This window comes from Podarcis cretensis (genome assembly GCF_951804945.1).
Source record: "Podarcis cretensis genome assembly, chromosome: 1".
NCBI lineage: Eukaryota > Metazoa > Chordata > Lepidosauria > Squamata > Lacertidae > Podarcis > Podarcis cretensis.
In genome coordinates, this window is record NC_137170.1 from 38141322 (window position 1) to 38164935 (window position 23614).

Below are 23614 nucleotides of genomic sequence, written 5' to 3' on the forward strand. Positions count from 1 at the left end.
AAAACTAAAACAGAATAAAAGCTTAAAATGTCCACATTCATAAAAGGCAGTCAAACACATCCCACCCCCTAAGGATCTTAAACTTTACACATTAAAAGCCAAAAGCCTGGTTGAAAACAGACATTTTTGCCTGGTGCCTAAAAGTAGCCAGGCTAGTGCTAGGCATGCCTCCCCTTTGAGCCTCAAGCAACAGTGATGGATCCAGAAGTACTTATAAGTTATGCACCTTCAGAGGGAGTGTAACCCATGCAGAGCAGAGCACATCCCATTCACCTGGTCTATGGAACCACCCACTAACAGTGCTCAGTTTTGTTTGGATTGATCTTCATTTTAGTTGCTCTCATTCAGTCCATTACCAAGGCAAGGCAATGGTCCAACACACCATTGCCACATCTGCAGATGTGGAGGTGATGTAGAGTTCTGTGTCACCAACATATTGTTGCTAGTGCACTCCAAAATTCTAGATGACCTCACTCAGTGGTTTCAGGTAGCTGTCAAACAGCATGGAATCCCACATGGAAGGCTACATGGAGTCAAACAATACTCCCCAAGCACTGCCCTCTGAAAATGACCATCCAACTAGGATTGGAACCATGGCAGAGCAGTGCCACCCAATCATAGCTCAGAGAATTTCTTGTATTTCACATCTCCTAATCTTAAGTAAAGGTAAAGGTACCCCTGCCCGCACAGGCCAGTCGTGACCGACTCTAGGGTTGCGCGCTCATCTTGCTCAAGAGGCTGGGAGCCGGCGCCGTCCGAAGACACTTCTGGGTCACGTGGCCAGCGTGATGAAGCTGCAACTGGTGAGCCAGACCAGTGCCGCACACGGAAACGCCGTTTACCTTCCCGCTATAAAGCGGTACCTATTTATCTACTTGCACTTAGGGGTGCTTTCGAACTGCTAGGTGGGCAGGAGCTGGGACCGAACGACGGGAGCTCACCCCACCGCGGGGATTCGAACCGCCGACCTTACGATCAGCAAGTCCTAGGCACGGAGGTTTTACCCACAGCGCCACCCGCGTCCCTCTCTCCTAATCTTAAGCATGTGTAAAAAGGTAAAGGGACCACTGACCATTAGGTACAGTCGCGGATGACTCTGGGGTTGCGGTGCTCATCTCGCTTTACAGCTTCCGGGTCATGTGGCCAGCATGACTAAGCAGCTTCTGGCGTACCAGAGCAGCGCACGGAAACACCGTTTACCTTCCTGCAGGAGCAATACCTATTTATCTACTTGCACTTTGACATGCTTTCGAACTGCTAGGTTGGCAGGAGCAGGGACCGAGCAACGGGAGTTCACCCCGTCACGGGGATTCGAACCGCTGACCTTCTGATCGGCAAGTCCTAGGCTCTGTGGTTTAGACCACAGCGCCACCCATGTCCCATGTGTACTTTAAAGTATAACATCCATCCTGTAGTCCCCATATTCTATCATAACTAAGCTTGTGTGTCACTGAAATGAATGCATATCCCTCTGCTCCTTAGCTCTGCCTCATGTTCTCTCATCTCTGTGTTGTGGTTTAAACTGTACACCTCTCATGGTATGGAACGGTGATCTTATACTTAGTAAAGTGCCATTCATAGTACGGTGCCACATACTTTGTAAAGAGTCACATATACCAACATACATTGGTATATAAGGAAGTGATAAACTCATACAAAACAAAACTATAATTACTGTGCTAGATATAAGATGTGGGAGAAAACCAGATGCTCTCTCTTCCCATATGATTCTCATACATGGACCTTTATGTATGATGCGGGAATCATCCCATAGCAAAAATTGCTTTGTTACAATGCAGTGGATGAACAGGCAATCGACTTTTGGTTCAATCCATGCCCAGCTGTGATAGTTGCAAGGTGGTGGTCTGACCTCGTGCACTCCACCACCTTTCCCCCTGATATCATTGTCCATTCAGGTTAGCACAGAAGCACAGACCATGCAACTGCATAAACAGCAGATTATAGAAAAACCCTGCTTCTAAAAACTCAAGCTGGGTGACTCTGCAGTTGTAAAGCACAGCACTGTTAAATCTTCAGCAAACTGTCTCGGTACTATGGAGCAACAGTGCCAACAGCTCCTGTGAGTTTGGTCCAGAAAGAAACTTATCTTTCTCTAGGTGCTGCATGCAAGTGCTGTGTAATAATCCTCTAATTGTGGGTTACAGCTCACCTACTTGCTGACAAGCATATTGCAAAGGGGGAAATTTACAATTGCAGAAAGCCGTATGTAATATGCGTCCCCTGCTGATATGATATTTCCAACCAATCTTATATTTAGCTTTAAAATGATAGCAGTGTTTTTGGGCAGCCTAAAAATATTTTATGATGACCCATTTCTCTACCGAAATCTCTCTGGAACCACCTTGGCTTCACCTTCGTAGCCTCCCCACTGACATTCCCATCACATTTCCAGTTCCTCATTTCTCCCTCAATTGCACTTTTATTTGGTTTCACTGTAGGATTTAAGAGATCTGGAAAGGGACTATACCACTTTTATGTCCAAAACAGTTTCTGGAACTTGGCTGTCATAAACTAAGTGCTGGATCATTGCAAGATGGCTGAACTAGTCTGGTCAAGCTTTCCTGGTCCATAGTTGTATCAGTTACAGCTGGTCAAAGGTGCTTCTAGCTGCTGAGGCCTCCTAGGCATCCAGTGGCAAAGTATGATGGACTAACTGACCCATCCAGGCAATTGACAAATTTCCTGGACACTGTCAGGGAGCTGTCAGCAGCTCCTGGTTGGTTGCCCAGGAAAGTATAAAGACAAGGAAAAGTTTCTTACCGTTCTTTTCTATTTCAGTCTTTATACAGAGAGGCTGCAGAACCCAGCCTCTTGGATAATGGCATTGTCCTGAGTGAATCTCCATCCCTTGTCCAACTTCTTCATTCATCATTCTCATCATCTCCCCTATGGATGCCACTAAGTGCCCTCTGTCTTTGAGCTCTTTGCTTTCCTACTTTTAAGGCTCCCTGGATTCTGGGAGATGGAGGGTCTGGAATGCTTTCTAATGACAACGTGTCAGCTGGATGTTGTCCTGGCTCTCCCATGATTTCCCTACTTTTCTCCTCATCTGCTTTTTAGCTGCTACCTCCCTCCAACCCCTGTTGTAAATCTATACTGTCTTCCTCTTCCTCCTCCCTGGAAGGGTCAGGATGGGGAGGTGGTCTCCACCATTTCTCCTCTGCCCAGTCCCTGACATCCACAGAAACTATCCATCCACAGTACCCCTGTCTTGCCAGGAATCAAGCTCAGCTACTTTCCTCTCACCCATTCCACCACTCAGTCCAGGGTCCACACAACCTCTCCTAATTCAGATGCAATGGAGAGACAGAGTTGAGTGCTACCAGAGATCTCATGGCAGCTTGCCCCCCAACTCCTGATGACTGCTCTCAGCAGCTTCATTTAGGTATTAAATAACACTGGGGATGGAATAGTGCTCTAAGGAACCCTGCAACACAATTGCCAGGGGGCCAAAAGACAACCATACAATGCTACTCTCTGGACTCAGTCCCATAGGCAGGAGTGGCACCACCATAGCACAGGGCCCGCAATTTTCATCCCACAGAGCCGTTCTGGGAAGATATCCTGGTCAATGGATTTGAAAGCCACAGAGAGATCTAGAAGCTAATAATCTGATAAGAAAACATGCACCTGCACACATAGGAGAGGCTCATACATTGAACAAGAGCTTTGCTTATTTTTGCTGTAGCCATTTCCATTACTGAAGAACAAGCTTGTGGAACATCACTTGCTTGCATCAGTTCCTGCTACTGACCATAAGCAAGTCTCTTCAGTGGTGGGAACTGATGCAAGCAAGCAGGTGATGCTTCATTCATTCATTCATTCATTCATTCATTCATTCATTCCATCCATTCCATACATGAGTGCTCCAATTTTAGACCCTGTCCTTTAGTATTAAAACATCTAGTTTTTCTTTCTTTTTTTACAGCGCATCACTTACTAATACACTCCCTAATAGAGATCTAGAGAATTAATGGAATGGTTGCATCCTTTGTCATTGAACTCTGCAGGTCATGTTCTTTACCTTTAGTCCGACACTAAAGTTATTTTGTGCCTCTGTCTGTTTTGAGAGACAGTGGAAGAGTGCATCATCGGAAGTAAAGTCAAACCATTGGAGAGTTACATTGCCTGCTGTGGCTGTAGAGACCAATGCACTTGGATCAGATTAAGGCATCCTGTTTTGATTGTGCAGATGCACCATGGCATTTTTTTCCTCTCCGTGCTCCTCCCAGCGGTCAACATTCAAGCAAACAAAAAGCCCTGTGCCAAGTTGACCAGAGGTAGGGCAGATATTTTAAAACAATCTGGTAGACCCTCGTCTTTTGAAGAGGTGAGCCATTAAGACCGTGTCTCCCTCTCTTATTTTAAAATGTTTGGTTTTCTGTTGAGTAAATTTTCTTTGCTTTTGCTTCTGCAGTTACACTGAGTCAGGTTATTATTTTCTGTAACTTGATCCCTCCTGACTAATCAAGATTCTATCTCCAGGAAAAATACTGTGACTTTAATAACGAGTGGAAGAAAAATGTGATTGGATATGGAATTTTTAATATTCTTTCCCATTCTCTTTCTTAATTATGCCATGTTTCTTATTCATTATGTACAGCTTTTATCATAAAGTGGGCAATTATTGGTTTCTAATATCATGTAATATAGTATGGTGTTCCAGTTCTCACCAGGGCTCAGCCTCGGGAATTGTTATTAATGCCATACCTCAGTCCTGGAATATATAAAGCAAAACAGAGCCCTAAATAGAATAGTTATTTATTTATTTTAAAATTTATTCTCTCTCATACCTTTGGCAAGGGGGGAAGACCCATTGTTTGGGGTATGGTGCAAATACTTTGCAGGTAGAAGTTCTCCGATTCCTCACCATCTTCACCATCTGCTCTCCATCTGTGTAGACAACATTGTGCTAAATGGACCATGATCTGACTATGAGGCAGCTTCTAATGGCAGCTTTCAGGGTGGCTAACTAACACCACCATTTTTAAGAACAAATCAATAAATCACATGTAACAGGAAACACAACAAAATCAATCAGTGCCAGATGAGGCAGAAGAAAGATAATCATGTACAATGGTTTAGAACAGGGGTACTTAATCTGCCCCCCTGTTGTTGGTGGATTCCAGCTCTCATCAGGCATAGCAGGCATGGCCAATGAACTGGGGTGATAACTTGCATGAGCAAGGGGTGTGCCGGGTGTGCTCAGGTGTACCCTATTTTAAATGATCTGCCCTGCCTCTGGTCAACTTGACACAGGTCTTTTTCTTTGCAAGAAAAATCTCCTGTTTTGGTTTCTTGACCACTCTTTTTGTAGCTAATTTGTTAGCTTTTTGCCTCTTTATCTCTTCCTGCACACTAGTTAAACCTTACATGCGAGTCTGTGTATGAGTGTACATTTTAACTATTTGTGTACATTTGTACACAGATCACGCACTTATTGAATGTAACATATGAATGCTCATGAAGTGTGTCTTTCCATTTGCAACCCATTGCATTTCAGAAGTAAGGTACAGGTATTTATAAGCACTTTTTTTTTGCCAACCACCTTCCATTGATGAATGATAAAGATCTCCTTCCTACATGGTAGAGTGGCTGGTGACCAAGAGAACTTGAAAGGGAGATAACTTGTTTGTTGGAGTCGTGCAGTCATCTGTATGGGTTATATGGGCCATCCTTGCTACAATCCATCCCTAGACACCCAAAATTAAAAGGAAACTTTCTCACCTCAAATACTGCTTTCAAGCAGCTCTGAGCTTCACTTAAAAATAAATAAATAAATAAATGGGTAGAAAAAGAGCAATATCTGTGTTACTGTCTGTGGCTGAAGCTTCTGCCCTTTAAAACACTAAGCCGGCCTAATAAACTGGGGCTTACTTAGGAAATTCTATTAGGCCATTTAACTGACGAGCAGATGAAGTCTGTCAATGATTATGACGAAAATTGCTGAAAGTCTGTCAAATCAAGAGGCCAGGACTAGAGCAATTTTATCTCTATTACCCTACACCGTATTGATTTTAAAATGTATACAGATACAGAAAGGGAAGCTTAAGGCTGCTCAGCCTCAGTGGAAATCATTCTCCTGTTCATTACAAACTGTCTGAGTTTAAGTTGATTAGACCTCAAAGGAAAGAGAGGGGAGATTTTTATGGTAATACCTTTTCTGTAGGTTATCAAAACAGCTCGAAATCTGGTTATGCACACAACACAGTCTCTGCAAAAGGCTTATTGTGAACCAGATTAAAACCAGTATATAGAAGACTTAATGAATGAGGGTGTTACACTTTTGCAGTTGTTGTTGTTTCATTTTTTTTTAAAAAAAACCTCAGCATATTAAATTCTCTTGGGGTCACCCTGTCAGTGTCAATTCTTTGGCCTGGATTTAGTTGAATCAATCCTAATTGAAATTCTGCACAGGTCCAGTATTCTGTGGAGATTGCAGATGAATGACAGTGCAGTGGCAGGAAAGATAAATATGCTGGCAAATGAGATCCAGGATCTCTACAGAGGATGGAATAAATTACTTTACCAATAGAGTGGAGGTAATATGTTGGAAGGAAGAAAGTGAAATCGAAGCGAGCTTAATACCTGTTTGTTAAAGGCAGGGGGTGGGTGGGAGGGAGAACACATAGTTAAGATTTACTTAAAATAGAAATTGTTGTACATACAGCATTAAGCCCTCTTTTTCATTGCTTTTATATGATGAAAAATGATTACTGCACACACTTTAATTTCATTTCATGCAAGAGGCAGCTTGCATGGATTGGAATTCATGTTGCATTCGACTTGTAGCTCAAGGCTCTCCAGAAACTGTGGTCTAGCATATTGATCAGACATTTGATAAATATACCAAATGGCACACTGAGCTTAAGGTGCTTCATGCAAAATGTATTTAAATGACCTTGGCTAATTAGTGTGAATAGCTAGGAGGCACTCCTGTGTGAGCAAGAGTTGCACATTCTGAGTGCAAAGATTTAAGAGCTGGACAGAGTTAAAGTTAAACAATGGAAAGCAGCCAAATGGCTCACATAGAAATTCAGAGAGAGAGAGAGAGAAAAGGGCTGCTTTTCCATGTCCCCTACGGTGCGCCTGGAAATGTACCACAGAAAGGCAATTCTATCACTTCCCTCCAGAGATAATGTCATAAATCAGCTCCATCTCAGAAGCAGAATCTCCATATATTTGCTTTGATTTCCCTCTTTCAGGATGTCACCCTGTCACTCTCACAAGCAATCTCATCCTATCATACTACCCTAAATGCTACTTCATTATTGTTTCTTATTTATACAGTATTTTCTTTCCCATCATTACCACAAGACAAATCGCTGCACAACGTCATTTAGGAAATTGGCACAAGGACATCCAAAACATTCAGCTAAGTGTTCACTGAAATGGGAGAAATATTACCTAAGGTTACACTGGCATAGGGATGCGTATGTCGTACCCATGTCAAATTCATGCACCTTAGGAGCTTGAGATAACAAGACGTTTGAGTGTGGCTGTTACACTTTGCAGAAATGTGTTCCTAATTTCTGGTGAGTCTGATACTTGCTGAATGATTCCCAAAAGTGCTGTGTTGAAATCTATCAGCCACTTTCTTCCACTGTGCAAGAGGCTTCCTTTTTTCTGTCTCATTCTCAGGGTGCTTGAGGTTTCCCCCCATTTTTTAGAATTTTAGTCACTGCAAGGTTTTGAGCTTACCTTATCATTCTGATATGGCCAAGGGTGGTGTATATGTTTTTCTTTCCAATAAATATTTTTCCAGCACTCTGCAGCCTCCCTGGCTGCCCACACTGTCTGATCTGAAAAGGCCACATCAATGGAATTATCTCATGATGTCTTCCTCTGGGCTTTAATTGAAGCAGGAACACCCAGGTAGGCTGCAGAGTGAAGACCACTGTTGATTATTTGTAGACTGAAAGAAAGGAGACACACACCCTGCACCCTACCCAATATAATTTCACCTAACTTTTCTCTCCCCTTTGATAATTTTCAAATACAATTTGTTTTCATACTAACTTGATGGGGAATGATAACTGAAACACAGGAGAGATGATTTGCAGCACAGCACTAATTCAAGAAATGCAAACCTTGGAGATATGTCTTGACCAGTATTTGCAGAATACTCTAATAGCAGCAGCTTGTAGGATCTGACCTGAAGCTAGGGTTGGATTAACCTATCAATTTTGGTTCCTCTCTGTTTCTCATTCAAATTTAAAGTTCAGTTCGCCCCATTTTCATATCAGTTTTTGATTTTTTTAAAAGGCTTCATGAAAATTCATTTGCATTTTAATGGAAATTTATCTTAATATACATATCTGTATGCAAATTTGTTTAATATATACATCTTTGCAATGCAATGCTCCCCAATGTAATGCATTTTTATGCTATTTTCGCTAATATATATGTTTTATGCACCTTTTACCCTAGTATATGCAATTTTTTGGGGTACACATTGAGAAAGGCTTTGCAAAATTTGGGGAAGCATGAATCTTGGAGGATGCTATGTTTCACTTTTTGTATTTCCTTGGAAAGTGTGAATTAGGTAAATTAATCTTTGAATATGAACTGAATTGAATTTCTTCCCTCAGGCAACAAAATGTCTGGGGCCAGCCCTGAGTGTAACCAATTTTAGTCCTGCTCAAGAATTAATTCTGGGTTTAGGCGTACCAGCCAGACATCATTAAAGTACAGTACTGTAGCACAGTACCCATGGACTGCAAGAAGATCAAGCCTATCCATTCTGAAGGAAATCAGCCCTGAGTGCTCACTGGAAGGACAGATCCTGAAGCTGAGGCTCCAATACTTTGGCCACCTCATGAGAAGAGAAGACTTCCTGGAAAAGACCCTGATGTTGGGAAAGATTAAGGGCACTAGGAGAAGGGGATGACAGAGGACGAGATGGTTGGATAGTGTTCTTGAAGCTACGAACATGAGTTTGACCAAGCTGCGGGAGGCAGTGGAAGACAGGAGTGCCTGGCGTGCTCTGGTCCATGGGGTCACGAAGAGTCAGACATGACTAAATGACTAAACAACAGCAACACTGTAGCACAGCAGATGAATTTGGGAAACAACAATTAAAAAAACCAAAAATAAAAATTTGGACAATCTAGTTTGTCCATAGTAGCATAGCATCCCTCTCAGCCCAGGCATAGACGGGTCAAGTCAGACAGCTGTTCCAGCTTTCACAGGTTGGGAATGATGGTGTCAATAAATACACACATCTGCTGCCCATGTAGACAAAACATATTTGGCTTGCTGTATGCATCCCCGTCTGTTGGAATGGCAACTTGCCTGCTTGCAAGTTGTCAGGGCCTTGCCATGTGGCAGAAATATCAGACGACGAAATGTTTATTTGGCCAGCATGTATTCCTGTCAAAGTGAACATTGCTTCCGCTGGAAGCCCGGTTGGTGTTCACATTACCACTCTGTCACAATATACACTTCATATACACCTCTACATAGTGCATGGTCACCAGCCCATTGCTTGATGAGGGGGGATTCTTGTCCTGGACCAAATATATCACCTGTAATGAGGGTAATATATGGCATTTAGTTATATTGACATTTTAGAATACACTGTATGCTTAATTTTGATACTCACTTCAGAAATAGCATATTTTCTAAAAGTAACTAAAAATACTGTATTAGTTCTAATGTTGTGTTCAGTGCTGCCTGCACTGCAAGCTGCTGCCTCTTCCCAGTGATATTTTCTTACTTCTGTTTTTGCTGTCCCTGTTGCTCAGTTTGCATTATCTTAATTGCTGACTGTATCTTCTGAGGCATCTTATCCCTACACCCACCATTTCTGGTCAACACTCTCACATGCCACAGAGGCTTTTGAAAGTACTGGCAAGATGGACCTTGGGTCACTGTTCTTACACAGAATGAAATGACTCCTTACGATACATGCCTCAAGGTTGAGCCACTAACTACTTTTGCCTGAGAGGCAGCATTAGTGCAAGTTCAAACACTGATGTGGCATTCAAGGGGGAGACTTTGTTTCTTGACCCGGAAAATCATCCTGAGAATGTCATTTTACTCATGCTGCTTCTTGTGGACGTTGAAGTTTTGTTCAAGGGAGTCTTCAGCCACATACAAGACTACAGCCTTAATGAGAAGAAAGGTTAATAAAGCTCTATACTCAGTTCTGGGATTGACAGATGATCATGTCCTTCTGAGAACATGCCTGGGAACAGGCTAGGCCTATACATATATAGATATATTTATTTGTATGATACCTTTCCATGGTTCAAACCACGCTCAAGGTGGCTTACAACATGAAAACAATACCTAAGTGCAATGTACAAAAGTAGTAATATACAATAAATAAAATATTAAAAAATACACAACCAAACTGAACAATTGCCACATAAATCACAAGATCTAAAATAAATATATAAAAAATCAACAACACTCCCCTCCGCCAAACAACACCCCAGCACAAGAGTCTGTCCAGCAGCCCTAGTGTTTGTAGCTGGACGGTTTCTCAACTGTGCAGTTGCCATTCTAGAGTTCTGGGATAGCATGAGGAGTTGTGGGACTCACACTTCAGAAGGTATGATGGTCCCACTTTCCTATTACAAGGGCTGAACACAATGAATCAACATTACTTTGTTACTTTCAGAAATGTGTACGTGCTTTCATTGGTGATCACAGAAACCCCCATGGCCAACCACTTGAAAAAGGACTTCTTTTCTTGCATAGTTGTGTTTCTGAGATTTATCATTGAGTAATATAGCCTTAGATGCACCTATTCATCACATAATCTGATTGTAGGAATTTTCTAAATGCACCTAGAGCCATTTGTTTTATTGAATTTCCATTAAAGTTTGCATCAATAAAGCATCACAATGTGTGTACATTGTATTTGTTTGGCTTAATAATTTCCTTACCATCCTTTCCCATTCCCAACTCATTCCATGTGTTCTGTGGCATTGGACTGAAGATAATTTAAGTGGGGGCAAGTAGCATAACTGATAACACTGACAAAAAGTTCATAACAAATGGAACACACCCCAAACATGCTACACTGAGCTCCTTAGGGATAAAAATGTTACTACACAATCACCTTCATCATCTTCATCATCATCATCATCAACAACAACTTGAATCCAACATTGCATGACTGGATGACAAGCTTGTACAATCTGTCCTTTCCCTTCTTCCTTACAGCCCCTACCCCACCGAAAAAAGCCCTTTCAAGTCAGGATGACCTTTTACACATAGTTTGTGTTCTCCCATTCCTACCACCTCTGAGTTGGATTACCTGGACGCACCATCAAACAGGCATGGCTGGGGAGCTGTCCAGCAGAACAGGGAGCAAGTCAATGACAAGCTTTGAAGAAGGAACAGGTGAGCAGAGCTGTCCAGCCAAGAAGTCACAATTGGAACACAAGGAGTTGAGCAGAAAGTGATCAGGGGCCCTGATGCCATTTCCCTTCTCAGAGCATTCTGATCTGCAGTTTGTTTAGGTACCTTCTTCCTTCTGAGAAAGGCTCAGACACAGAAGGCTTTGTGATGCTAGAAATATATTGCATCTTCTGGCCTGGTTTTCAGCTTGTCTCTTCTCCTAGGGTAATGGTGGAAAACCTGGAGCTGGGGCATATGATTAGTCAGGTGGTATCAGACCTTCTGATTTTACAGACTTCTCCGTGGGAAGTCTTCTACTGTAACCACTTTGGAGTGTCCATTAGGCTATGTCACTTCCATTTATTCCTAGTATTTTCTGGTATTGGTAATGGAGTCATCCTCTAAGGAAGACATCTTGTCCAATTTCTGGGCATGGACTAGACTTAACACATTCTAAGGACCTTAAAGGGGTTCCCTTGTACTGCTCATGGCTGCTGGGTTTGGTTAATATTGAAGAAAATGGTAGTAGTTAGATGGGATTTTTGTTCGTAGGAAGCTCGCTTTTGTGTGAGAAGCTCATGGCCTTTCTCTTTTGGAATTAGCCTTCTGAAACCTATTCAGAATTTGTGTTGCATGCCTTCCCCCGAACCATTGGTGATCAGGTGCTGTCTATTTGCAATAGAGGGACACCAGCTATCTATGACCCAATTAATTTGTATGCTAGGCATACAGTTAAGAACTGTTTATCGTTGCAACTCAAGTTTAAACCAGACTGGAAACATTCCAAATCAGATACAGGTGTGCAAGAGTAAAACATTACTGACAAAAAAGCACTGCTGATTACATTAAAGGCCTCTCCATTATTTTCAGTTCCATTTTTTATCAAGATAAAGGATGTGTCTGCTATCTGTTGTTACAACAGAGGATGAAAACACCACTGCTGCAGTGCCCTCATTGATTGAAAGCATACTCTGTTTTGCACGTGTAGACACTGCCTATTTCTATGAACATATGAAGCTGCCTTTTACTGAGTCAGACCATCAAGCCCAATATTGGTTACACTGACTGGCAGCAGTCAGGTATGGGTCTTCTACTGCCTTGCAAGCTCAAGATGCTGGATATTGAACCTGGGACTTTTTGCATGCACCATGTGTGCTCTACAACTAAGCTATGGACCCTTGTATTTCAGAGAGGTCCATTCATTTTGGAATGAATGGAATACTGGATTGGATTGTGCCTGTTTGGGTTCCATTCCAATTCATTCCTAAATGGATGCTTTGAGTGACAAATGTGCACAAATGGGGTTGGTTTTCATTACCCCTCCCCTTCATGCTCATTTGTCACTCATTCATACCCATTCATCACTTACCTTACTCCAGTGATAGAAGTGGAAGTCGAGTTTCTTTCCTGGCAGTTGTCATTTTATTTCCCAAAATAACCCAGATATTGTGTTGTGTTGGGGGAACTTTGAGAGAAACTGATGGCTGATTCCTCCCCTGCTTCTCTTGCCCCATTCCAAATGCTCCAGATTCAGACCAACATAATGGTCTGATCTGGCAACATAAAATGGTGGGTGCTGAAAACAACCACAGGCAGCTGCAAAGACAAAAATGCAAAAATTAGTTTAGATGAAATGGTTGAGATAAAACAAATGTGTGTTCCCAAAAACATTGACTTTACATGAATGACAGATGCAGTTTTTCCAAATAAGCCACAAAATGCATGAAAACAATGAAGTGATGAAACCCTCCAATATTTTCTGTTGTCTTATCACTCATTGGACTTCTCTTAGTTTGGCAGGCAGAATAGCATTTTCCTAGCTTTCATTATTTATTTACTTATAAGATTTCTTACCTACGTTTTGCCCTAAGGTCCCAGGGTGGACTACAACAATAGAATATATACAGTTATAAAAACTAATAAAAGAGTATTGCCATTATAAAACATGTAAACACATTGCAAATTGAGCAGAACAATATAAACTCAACAAAAGAGGCGGGTCCCCAAAACAAAAAAACCTTAACTGTCAAAGGCCAGGGCAAAGTGGTATGACTTCAGAGTATGAAGATGTTTGATGCATTTCTGCAGGGAGGGAGCTCCACAATTTAGGGGCTGCAGCAGAGAATGTTCTCTCCTGCGCTGCCATTCTCAGCACCTCTGAGGGTGGTGGAATGACCAAGAAACCCCCCTGCAAATCTTAACACTCAAGAAGGTAAGCAAGGATGGAGATGTTTCATTATTGGACCAGGGTCTCATGACCTATCGACTTCACACATCTCGTTTGACTCAAAGCCTTCTGCATCTAAGAACTAGGCGGGGACCTTTCTAGGGCAGAAACATCTCAAGATGTTTACTTACAGTCCTTACATTAAAAAGTTTGGGGGGGAGGGGAAGAGAAAGGAAAACTTGAAACATCTCTGGGTTGCTGGAATATCATCTCAATTTCAATCCAGAGCCTAAGAAGAACTTTACCTGAACAAATACCACCTAGTCGTTTTACTTGCTTAAACATTACACTTTAGGAAGAAGATGCCATTGGTAAGAACTTATACCAGTTGCGTGGAAGTTGACAAGTTAATATTTCCTGAGTTTCAAATCACTTTACTACCCTAAGGCTATTTGAACTCATCCAACCTATGTCCCACAGAGGATCAAACCTTCCGTCAACTCTGTACAGGTCATGGCAATTATAGCTGGTAGCCAAAGCACTGCACATTGTGGTATCCTTGCTGCTCGCTTATTATTCCACTCATCTTTGAAGAAGCAGCAGACACTGTACTCCTCCTCCCCTTTTTGTCCTCACAACAATCCAACAAGGCAGGTTTGAGTGACAAGACGGTGATTGGCCATTCACAAGGTCATCCATGAACTTCATGCCTGAGCAGGGATTTGAACATGGGTCTTGCATTGGTTCCAGTGCAACACTCTCTGTGCACTACACTGCCCTGGGATTGTTCATGTCCCTCTTCTAGAAGCAGCATCTGGTTCCCCTGTGTGTGCGCGCGCACACACACATACTGAAACTGGTGGGTGCGGAGGGCTATGAAGTGCAAAGGCTGTAACTGGGCGTGAGTATTGGCAACACATCTGAAAAGTGCTGCACATGTCCATAGGCTTCTCTGGGCCTATGCTAGAATGAAATATGGTGATAAGAAGCTGCTGCTGAAGTTTATCTCACTTCTCATTAAGAACAGAGTCGCATTGTCTTAGGCAATCTACATGATGTGCTTTCAAGTTGGATTTGTCCTTTTGGTCAACACAGACACACACACACACACACACACACACACACACCTGTGAATAGGGCTGAAGGTAAGCATAAGGGACCTTTACTGCATTGCGTATCACCTTTGCATAACACTCTCCCAGCTTGCCCCCATGTAGCGGATGACTCATCTCCAGCAAGTCCTCTGCAAGATGGTGCTCATTTCATTTTCCCCCTTCCAGCAGCTGCTCGGTAATTTCACATGTCATAATGTAAATGTATTCTCTAGTCATGAGGTAAAGTGAGTCCCTTCAAGCTAGATTTGGCTGTGCTCACAGAGATGTTCACCATTCTGTCAAACATATTCCGCAGTCATTATCTTTTATAGCAGGCAGAGCGCAAAAGGAAAATTTTGAAGGGAGCATTTTGTCTGTCTCTGTATCTCTTTTCTCCCTCACTCACAATAGGTCCATTCATTTTAATGGAAGCCATGTGGTTAAATCTCCTGTGCGGCTTTGAAAACCTTTGCTTATGATTTTCTCTCTCTCCTCCCTCACCATTAACACTAGCAGTCAGTCAGTGGGGTTAGCTGAATGTGCGGAGGCAGATATTAGATAAAGTTAAGAGGGCCTTTTATGATGAATGCCACACTGGAAAAAAATTACCATCGATGCCCAAGTCTTACATCAAAAGCAAAACTAATAATTTGGGAGTTTGAAGTACACTTTTGTTTATATAGTTCTTTAAATAAGGATGGGAGATGAGACCAGATGGGCGATTTGGCTGGAGCTCTTGTCTCTGAATGGATGGAAATGGAAATATCAGGAAAATGGCATTGCTACAAGTCCAGTTTAATTTAAGAACACGTAGATAACTGAATGGCACATTCACACTCATTCAGAACCAGAAGGCATACCAATTTATGGCATAAAGCATACAGATTGTGTCTTCTTTCCAATTGGCTCATAGTGAGGGGAAAAAGTGAATGGCTTTGGCTCATGTTTGACTTTTAAGAAAAAGTCGCCTTGTGTGGTTTTTAGAATGAAATGTCACAAGGCCCAAGGAACATATCCCCTCCCCCCTCAATTACATATGATACTGGAGACATACATGTTGCAGCAATCAGAATTGTTGATGGTCCTGTAAAGGCAATGTCTAGAGGCCATGGTTGAGAAAAAGGGCTTCATTGTGTGAGGAAGGATGAAAAATGAAAGTCAGTCCCTGCTTAAAACTGCTACCGGTAATCCTAGTGAACACAGTGAAGAGTCAGAGAAAGAATATTTTATTCCCTTTGTTAGGAATGGCTGATGGATCTAAGTTCCTGTTTTGAGTTGACATATGCATTCAGTTTGTTTCACTAGTATTACCAGTCCTGCTGAAATCTGAGGCTGCCTTTAACATTATCACAGGGTATAATTTGGATGCAACCTGAAGTTGGTAACCAGTACAGAGCTGTATTAATTCAGTCTTCCTCAAGCTGGAGCCCACAACATGTTTTGAACTAAAACTATTATTTTTACTGATGGGTTGTTATATTGATTGTTGGATGAACTACTACCATAGGTCATGATAGGTGCAAGACATAGAAATAAAGAATAAAATAAAATAAACTCTCATCAGCCCCCACCGGCATGGCTAATGTTGAGGGATGAATCACGGACTCATAGAATTGTAGAGTTGGAAGGGACCCTGAGGATCATCTAGTCCAACCTCCTGCAATGCTGGAATATGCAGTTGTCCCATACAGGGATTGAACCTGCAACCTTGATGTTATCAGCACCACACTCTAACAAACCGAGCTATGTAGTCAAAACATATGGAGGGCACCAGGTTGGGAGTTTGTTATATCGATGCATAACATTCTTAATAACTATTTTTCAGTTCCATGGCACTGTTTCTGAGGGAAAAAATGGTAAAATAAAAACACCAACCCACCCACAGACACCAAGCATTAACAGTTGTTGGAGCAAGTGCTGTTTAGTGGGGAAACATATACTTTGCATGCAAATGGTTCCATGTTCAATCCCTGGCAGCTCCAGTTGGAAAGAAAACCCAGTTAGCACTCAAGCAATGTGAAAGGCCTCTGTTTGAAAGTCCTGGAGAGCTGTTACCAGCCAGAAGTAACATTTACACCGTAGATTTAAGGTGTCATGACACCACTTCAAACTGTCATGGTTTTCCCCAAATAATTCTGGAAGCTGCAGTCGGTTATAGGTGCTGAGAGTTTAGGAAACCCTTATTCTTCTCCCAGAGCTACAATTTTCAGGGTTCCCTATGGAGAGGGACTGATAGTTAAACCGCTCTGAGAAATAGAGAAATAGGGGTATCCTAGTAATTCTCAGCACCCTTAACAAATGAGAGTTCCCAGAATTCTTTGGGGAAAGCCATGGCTGTTTAAAGGCATATCATAGTGCTTTAAAAGTAGGGTGTGAATATGTCCAGAGGAGGCTAGGTCTGACCTAGTATAAGGCAGCTCCCTGTGTTGCTTATCAGAATTCAAAGTCCCTGAGCAGTTGCTACTGCATTGTTTGCTCAGTCCATATCACCAGCAGCACCCATACAAATACCTCTGAGAATGTTTGGAGGGCCAGGAAGTCAACCTTGGAATGTCTGGAGCTATTGAAAAGCTTGTAGCCTAGGCTGAGCTACATGGACATGGAGCCTTCACTTCATGTGTTATTTGTGCGAAAGGGGTTTGCCTTCTGAAAGGAGGAGTAGGGTTGCCTAGCTGGTCCCACTCCCACAGTTGTGTGGCTCTCCATTCTCTATGTCCATACTTTGAGGTGGGGAAGCCTATGCATGCAGGCCTCAGTACTCACTGGCTTCCATGGTTCAGATGCTATACAACCTCAAAGGTGGAGTCAATGATGTGGCCCAGCTGCCCCTTTCGCTGCAAAGATTATTGCATGAATGGGGCTATTCTGTTATAGGCTGAGGTACCAGTGTTCCCATGTGGGTTTTGTACTCATGGCTACTGTTACTTGTATAGCTGACACATTTTTTAAAAGGTGCAAAGGTTTGAAAACTTATGTGAATAACATACATGTTGAAATGAGGGCCATGGATTTCAGTATTTTTTTTAACTCTGCAGAGCCTTCAGATTGAATTGCTTTGAAAACATTCCAACTCTAACAGTGATGTGTGTGTGTGTATGAAAAATGGGAATGAATACATTTTAATTAATATGTGTTGCATGAAAAGATTTAGTATGCCCAAGTCTATATGATGAAAAGGCTGCGGTGTAATATCTTCTGGAATGATTGTTTTCATGGCATGCGTGTTTTGTTTTCAAGCTATTAAAAAAAGCTTCCTTACTTTTTCACATGATTTCACCTCTCAGTCAACTGACTAATATGATTTTATTTTTACAGCCGATTTCTGATTCCTCCTCCACACTTTCTTCAAGGACATGCTATATGACTTGCTTAGGTGGGAGTAGTGAAAGGACAGCTATACAGCTACTGTCAACTGACTTTCTTCTAGTCATCCCTTATTAATTTTCCTGTAAGTTGCTTCTTCATACTCCAAGAAGGGATAGGCCAGTGAGTACTAAGCTTCTCTGGGAGCTTGTGTAGTGGTTTGAGCATTGAACTAAAACCTAGGAGATCAGGGTTCAAATCCCCATTCAGCCGTACAGCTGACTGGGGGACCTAGGGCCAATCATTATCTCTCACCCTAAACTGCCTCACAGGGTAGGATAAAATGGGAAGAAGGAAAACTATGTATGCCATCTTGGAGGAAAGGTGGGATAAAAATGTAAAAGGCATGTGACACAGGATGTGTGTGTGTACAGAACTTTCACATATCAATGCGTAGCCAAGAAATATCAATAAGACAACTCTAAAAACAACCATTCTTCATTCACCCAAAACAACAGGAACACAGAATACCCGCTCACCCATCAGGCGGTGGACACAATTTGCGGGCCAGCATGTGGCACCCCCTGGCCCTCAGCAAGACACACCAGGTCATTGGGGCTGGCCCTGCCCTCCCGGCACTGCGGAGCTTTGGGGTTCCTGCCAAAGCCCTGTTTAAAGTGCATCTATCTATGGCGTCATTGGGGGTGGGGCCAGAGGAGCGGGTCGAGAGTGAGCCCTCTGGTCTGCTCTGGGGTCTTAAGAGGGGGGCAGAGCCAGCTTCATGCACGCATTTGGCTCCGGAGCTTCAACCACTTTACCCTCCCTTTGATATTAAATGTTTATTGTAGGTTACTGTTCCCCTTTCCTGGTCTACAGGTGTTGCTACGGTTTTATGATGATTGCTGTTACAGAGCTAGGAAGGAATTTTTCCTGCTCGGCAGGTTTCCCCTTCCCCGTAGCAATTGTCACAACTTTGGCGGTTTTAGCCCTTGGGTGGAATCCTTTTGTCTATCATTCAAATAAAGGGGGCATGAAGTGGTGACCCACCCCCCTTGCAGCAGAATTTTCATGGTTCCCTGTTAAAGGGGGTTGTGCGAAGTGGGTCACCGGCTAAATGCTGAAAGGTAGTCGGTGAACTACTCTAAGCTATGCGGAGAAGGGGGGACTGAGATGTGTAGACATGCGTTTTGCAGTATCCCCTCCCCTCTGATCCAATTAACCCTGCTGTGCCTCAGTGCCCTGGCTGGGGGACTGAGAGGGATACACGCCCAATGCCTAAGCCAAGATTTCCTACATCTGAAACTATTAATAAAGTTGTGGCCATTTTAATCTCCAAAATATGTTGCCGTGTGTAATTCATTACTTTCAGACTGTCTCTTGGAGGGGCGGGGATCTGCGCCTGGCCACGCAAACATCATTCCCAGTGCTGATCACCATTCCTAGTATGTTTGCAACATATCAATTTGTGTCATATAAGGAGAGACAATTGCATACTCTCACCACACTCTTCCTACATTCACAAAAAGTGCAGGGTAACAGAGTCTACAGCTACTCTGTCAGCAACCTGAGGTTGACTTGTACAGTGAAAAATATATTTGGACCTGTCAGTTCAGATTGCAGACATCCCCACCCCTTTCCTCCTCTAAACAGGTTAACATATGATAGAAGCACTTCAGTCTTCTCCAGCAGTGGAAGGTATTCTTGGAAGGTATACTTCAGACAGTTTATGGATCCAAGAGCACCATACAGCTGTATAGTAATAGCCTGTAATGACAATTGTCCTGCATGCTATTGTTAGCTAAAGCTTGCCAAAGAGTCTGGTTGATCATTAAAAAGTGTCTTCAGGAAATTAATAAGGGCTGACTGGAAAAATGCCAGCTGTCAGTAGCCGTATAGCTATCGCATGCCAGTTGCTACTTATTGTGGGCAATTTGAGAAACAACAATACAACTCAATGCTCAACACTCACTGTCAGGTGACCTCTGGGTCCTGCAGTATAGATTTAGTAAGCACTAGCACTAATTTACCAGACTTTGCAGATGATAGTGCAAATGACATTGTGGATTACTTCTGTGAAGTGTTAAGAAAGCTCAGTGCTTGCTTGTCTTGGCACATCAAAATTAAGAAAACAATGGCAATTGCACTGTCAAATCATAAGACCATTGCAAAGAAATCACTGCCTTAAAGTGAAAGCACTTAAGTCCACTGATTATAAAATATTCAATTAACAAAAAAACCTATTGGCTGAATATGCTCTACAGAGGGCTTTCAGTGTTCACCCAAGATCCAAAAGGCTGAGAAAGGCCACAGCCTTAATAGGTAAAGTACTTAGGAGGCATTCATATTGTATGATATTCTAGCTCATGGTTAGTTCTAGTTTCACCACTACCTTGGAGCTGGATGGCTAATAGTAGTAGTGTGGTGGACCAAAGCCCCAGGTTTCTTTTTTTAACTGGAATCCATGTAATGGAAGCTATCATGCAACTGAAGCTGCTATTTCACAGTCAAGGCTGGTGGAGTGGGGCAGTGGCACTGACCTGACCTCCTGCCAGCAGCTTTGCTATTGCTTACCAGGAGGGAGAGAGGAAGGGGGCATGATGTGGAGAGGCTGGCGCTGTGCAAACACACCAGCAGAGCGATTCCAGTGCTCCTGGCAGTGCATCTACACAATGCCAGTCTCGCTGCTGCCTCCCCATCCCCATAAACCACAGTGACACCAGAGACAGGAGATTAGGTGAGTGCCACCACCCCACCCCACCCCACTAAGTTCTATTGCAATTCCATGCTACAAGTACCCAACTGACAACCAATATAATTCACATAGAATGATAAAATGCATTAAGTTTCTTTGAGGAACCGTGGAATACAGATGGTAGGCAGGCAGGCAGGCAGGCAAACCACCTAGCATGGATTGTTTTCACAGGGCTTTTTCTGAGAGTCTACTATGTTCTTGCTTCTTTTGTGGCAAATCTGCATGGAATTAATATTACTGGAGGAAAAAGAGTAGTTTTTACCCAGTAACCCTGCATAAATTGTACTCTGAGTGACTACAGAATAGGAAGGTACCAGAAGAGGAAGAATAAGAAAATGTGAGGTTAGGAAAGTGCTACTTCTCTCCCTTCCATCCCACCTTAAATCCCAATGTTTCTGTGTGGCCTTATCCCATTAATTTTCCCTCTCAGCTGGAATGCACAAGTGCATTTTCCCACATGTACCCCTCTCTGCTGTTTTTCCTGGTATCCATTTTATATTTGCAATCATCTATTTTTAAACTGTAAGGCACCATGTCAACTGATGGCGTGACATCAATACTACTGTAATGATCTCTGGCAGGCAAGCAAGCCCGATAAGAAGTAATGACTCTCTGGCAGTTTTATGTATGTTTATTTACAAAAAGACACATCCAGAGCATGGCTTCTTCCATGCTCACATTTACGATAGTTGGTCAGTCTGAATCTTCGCCCCTCCCACAGCAGGAAGGACACCAAACTGCCACCTTTCCCCTCTTGCCCTTCCATTGCCCTCTGATTTTATCCAGTTGCCTAGAATGGGCACTGAGAGGCTGACCTCCCCACTTTCACTTGACACAGACTCAGACCCCTGCTTATCTGCTGATTGTCTAGCAATGCTCTGGCTGCCTTCCAACTCTTCCTCTTCTTGAGGGCTAATAGAGTTAGGGTTAGGGGGGGGTCAAACTGCCCTTTCTCTGTGTCCAGGGCAGCTGTCTACCAGCTCCACCTGGTACGCAGGCTAAGACCCTACCTTCCCGCGGACTGTCTCGCCAGAGTGGTGCATGCTCTGGTTATCTCACGCTTGGACTACTGCAACGCGCTCTACGTGGGGCTACCTTTGAAGGTGACCCGGAAACTGCAATTAATCCAGAATGCGGCAGCTAGACTGGTGACTGGGAGTGGCCGCCGGGACCACATAACACCGGTTCTGAGAGATCTGCACTGGCTCCCAGTACGTTTCCGAGCACGATTCAAAGTGTTGGTGCTGACCTTTAAAGCCCTAAACGGCCTCGGTCCTGTATACCTGAAGGAGCATCTCCACCCCCATCGTTCAGCCCGGACACTGAGATCCAGCGCCGAGGGCCTTCTGGCGGTTCCCTCATTGCGAGAAGTGAGGCTACAGGGAACCAGGCAGAGGGCCTTCTCGGTAGTGGCGCCCGACCTGTGGAACGCCCTCCCATCAGATGTCAAAGAGATAAAGAATTACCTGACATTCAGAAGACATCTTAAGGCAGCCCTGTTCAGGGAAGTTTTTAATATGTAATGCTGTATTGTTTTTAACACTGATTGGGAGCCGCCCAGAGTGGCTGGGGAAACTCAGCCAGATGGGCGGGGTATAAATAATAAATTATTATTATTATTATTATTTCTCGACTCTGTCAGCCAGATCTCATCTGCAGAGTCGGTCCCTCGTTCACTTAGTTCAATTTCTGACTCTAACTCTTCCCCTGCACTCTGGGGGGCCATGTTCCTGACAATTATGATAAATAAGAAGTTTTGTAAAGCTTTTAAAACCTCTGTGCTGTTTTATGGAATTCTTTACATGTGATTTAGCAAAAGCTGAATAGTAGCTATAGTATTTAGTAGGGATGTGCATTGGGTGTATGTGCACCCCAAATAATGAGGCGAATTGGGGTGATCAGGGTTATCTCATATTCTGCAGTCGGTTGGCGCCATAAACAAGGCAGGCCGAGGTGGATCAGGGAGTCCTCAACCTTCTGAGCGGCTCTGATGCTTTTATTTCCTCCAAAAGTTACATGTGCAATCTCTCCTACCCTCATCATGAAACTAATTGTTGCTGCTATAAAATATGAAGTTTGAATTGATGCATTTTTTAGTATTCTATGACATCATTTGTCAACTTTGAAGCAAAAAATATAAAAGTAATCCATCCCATGTTTTCTACTGGGCTATTACAAGCATGATCCACAAAACAACGTTCTTGTATTAAGCAAGGTGCAGTCCTGCTGTGCCCTCCACATAACATATGCTATAGGCATGGATGGGGTCTTAGTAACAACCCTGACTTGTTGAATTCTATGGGGCTTACTTCCAGGATTGCAGTTTACAGATTGCAGCTCCAAAACACTCTATCCTGCAAGTAATACTGGGAGGCCTATTTCCAGATAACTAGGCATAGGGCCAGGTTTCCAACTTCCTTAAATGCCAGGACTCTACTTTAACAGGACTGTGTGAATCAGGCTATTATAATCTGGAAGATATTGTATTCCTTCAGCAAATTATGTTTACTAGGTTTACAGTAATGTAACCAGGTCAGATGAATATTTATCATGGTTCTTCAAAACTGTAAAGTGAGCACAAAGAAGAAGTAATGCTATAAATGCTGAGGTAACTGCATTTGCTTTTCCTAGGCAAGTATGCCAATTTGTAAAGGGGGTGTTAAATTTAATAAACATTTTTTTAAATATAGGCTCTCAATTCAGTCTGGGAAAACAAGGCTTTGATGACTTAAAAAACTGAAAAGCAAAGTAGAGTTAGATTTACTTGGCTGCCTGATAATTATATAAATTGTCCACTGCATCGGCTGCTTTTTGTTGCCAGAAATAATACAGGAGTTCTTTCTGTATTTGTGGGTGCAACAAAAAACAGTCCCAATCAAGTTGTGCTAGTTTTTAACAAATAAAGCATAAATAATGACACCAAAG

At 42.8% G+C, this 23614-nt stretch overlaps 1 long non-coding RNA gene across 1 annotated transcript in view; it reads left to right on the forward strand.

Annotated features, from left to right (window-relative positions):
• The window catches only part of LOC307204248, a 163221-nt gene that overhangs the window by 131322 nt on the left and 8285 nt on the right, over positions 1-23614 (forward strand). The gene's annotated exons all lie outside the window — the stretch shown is intronic.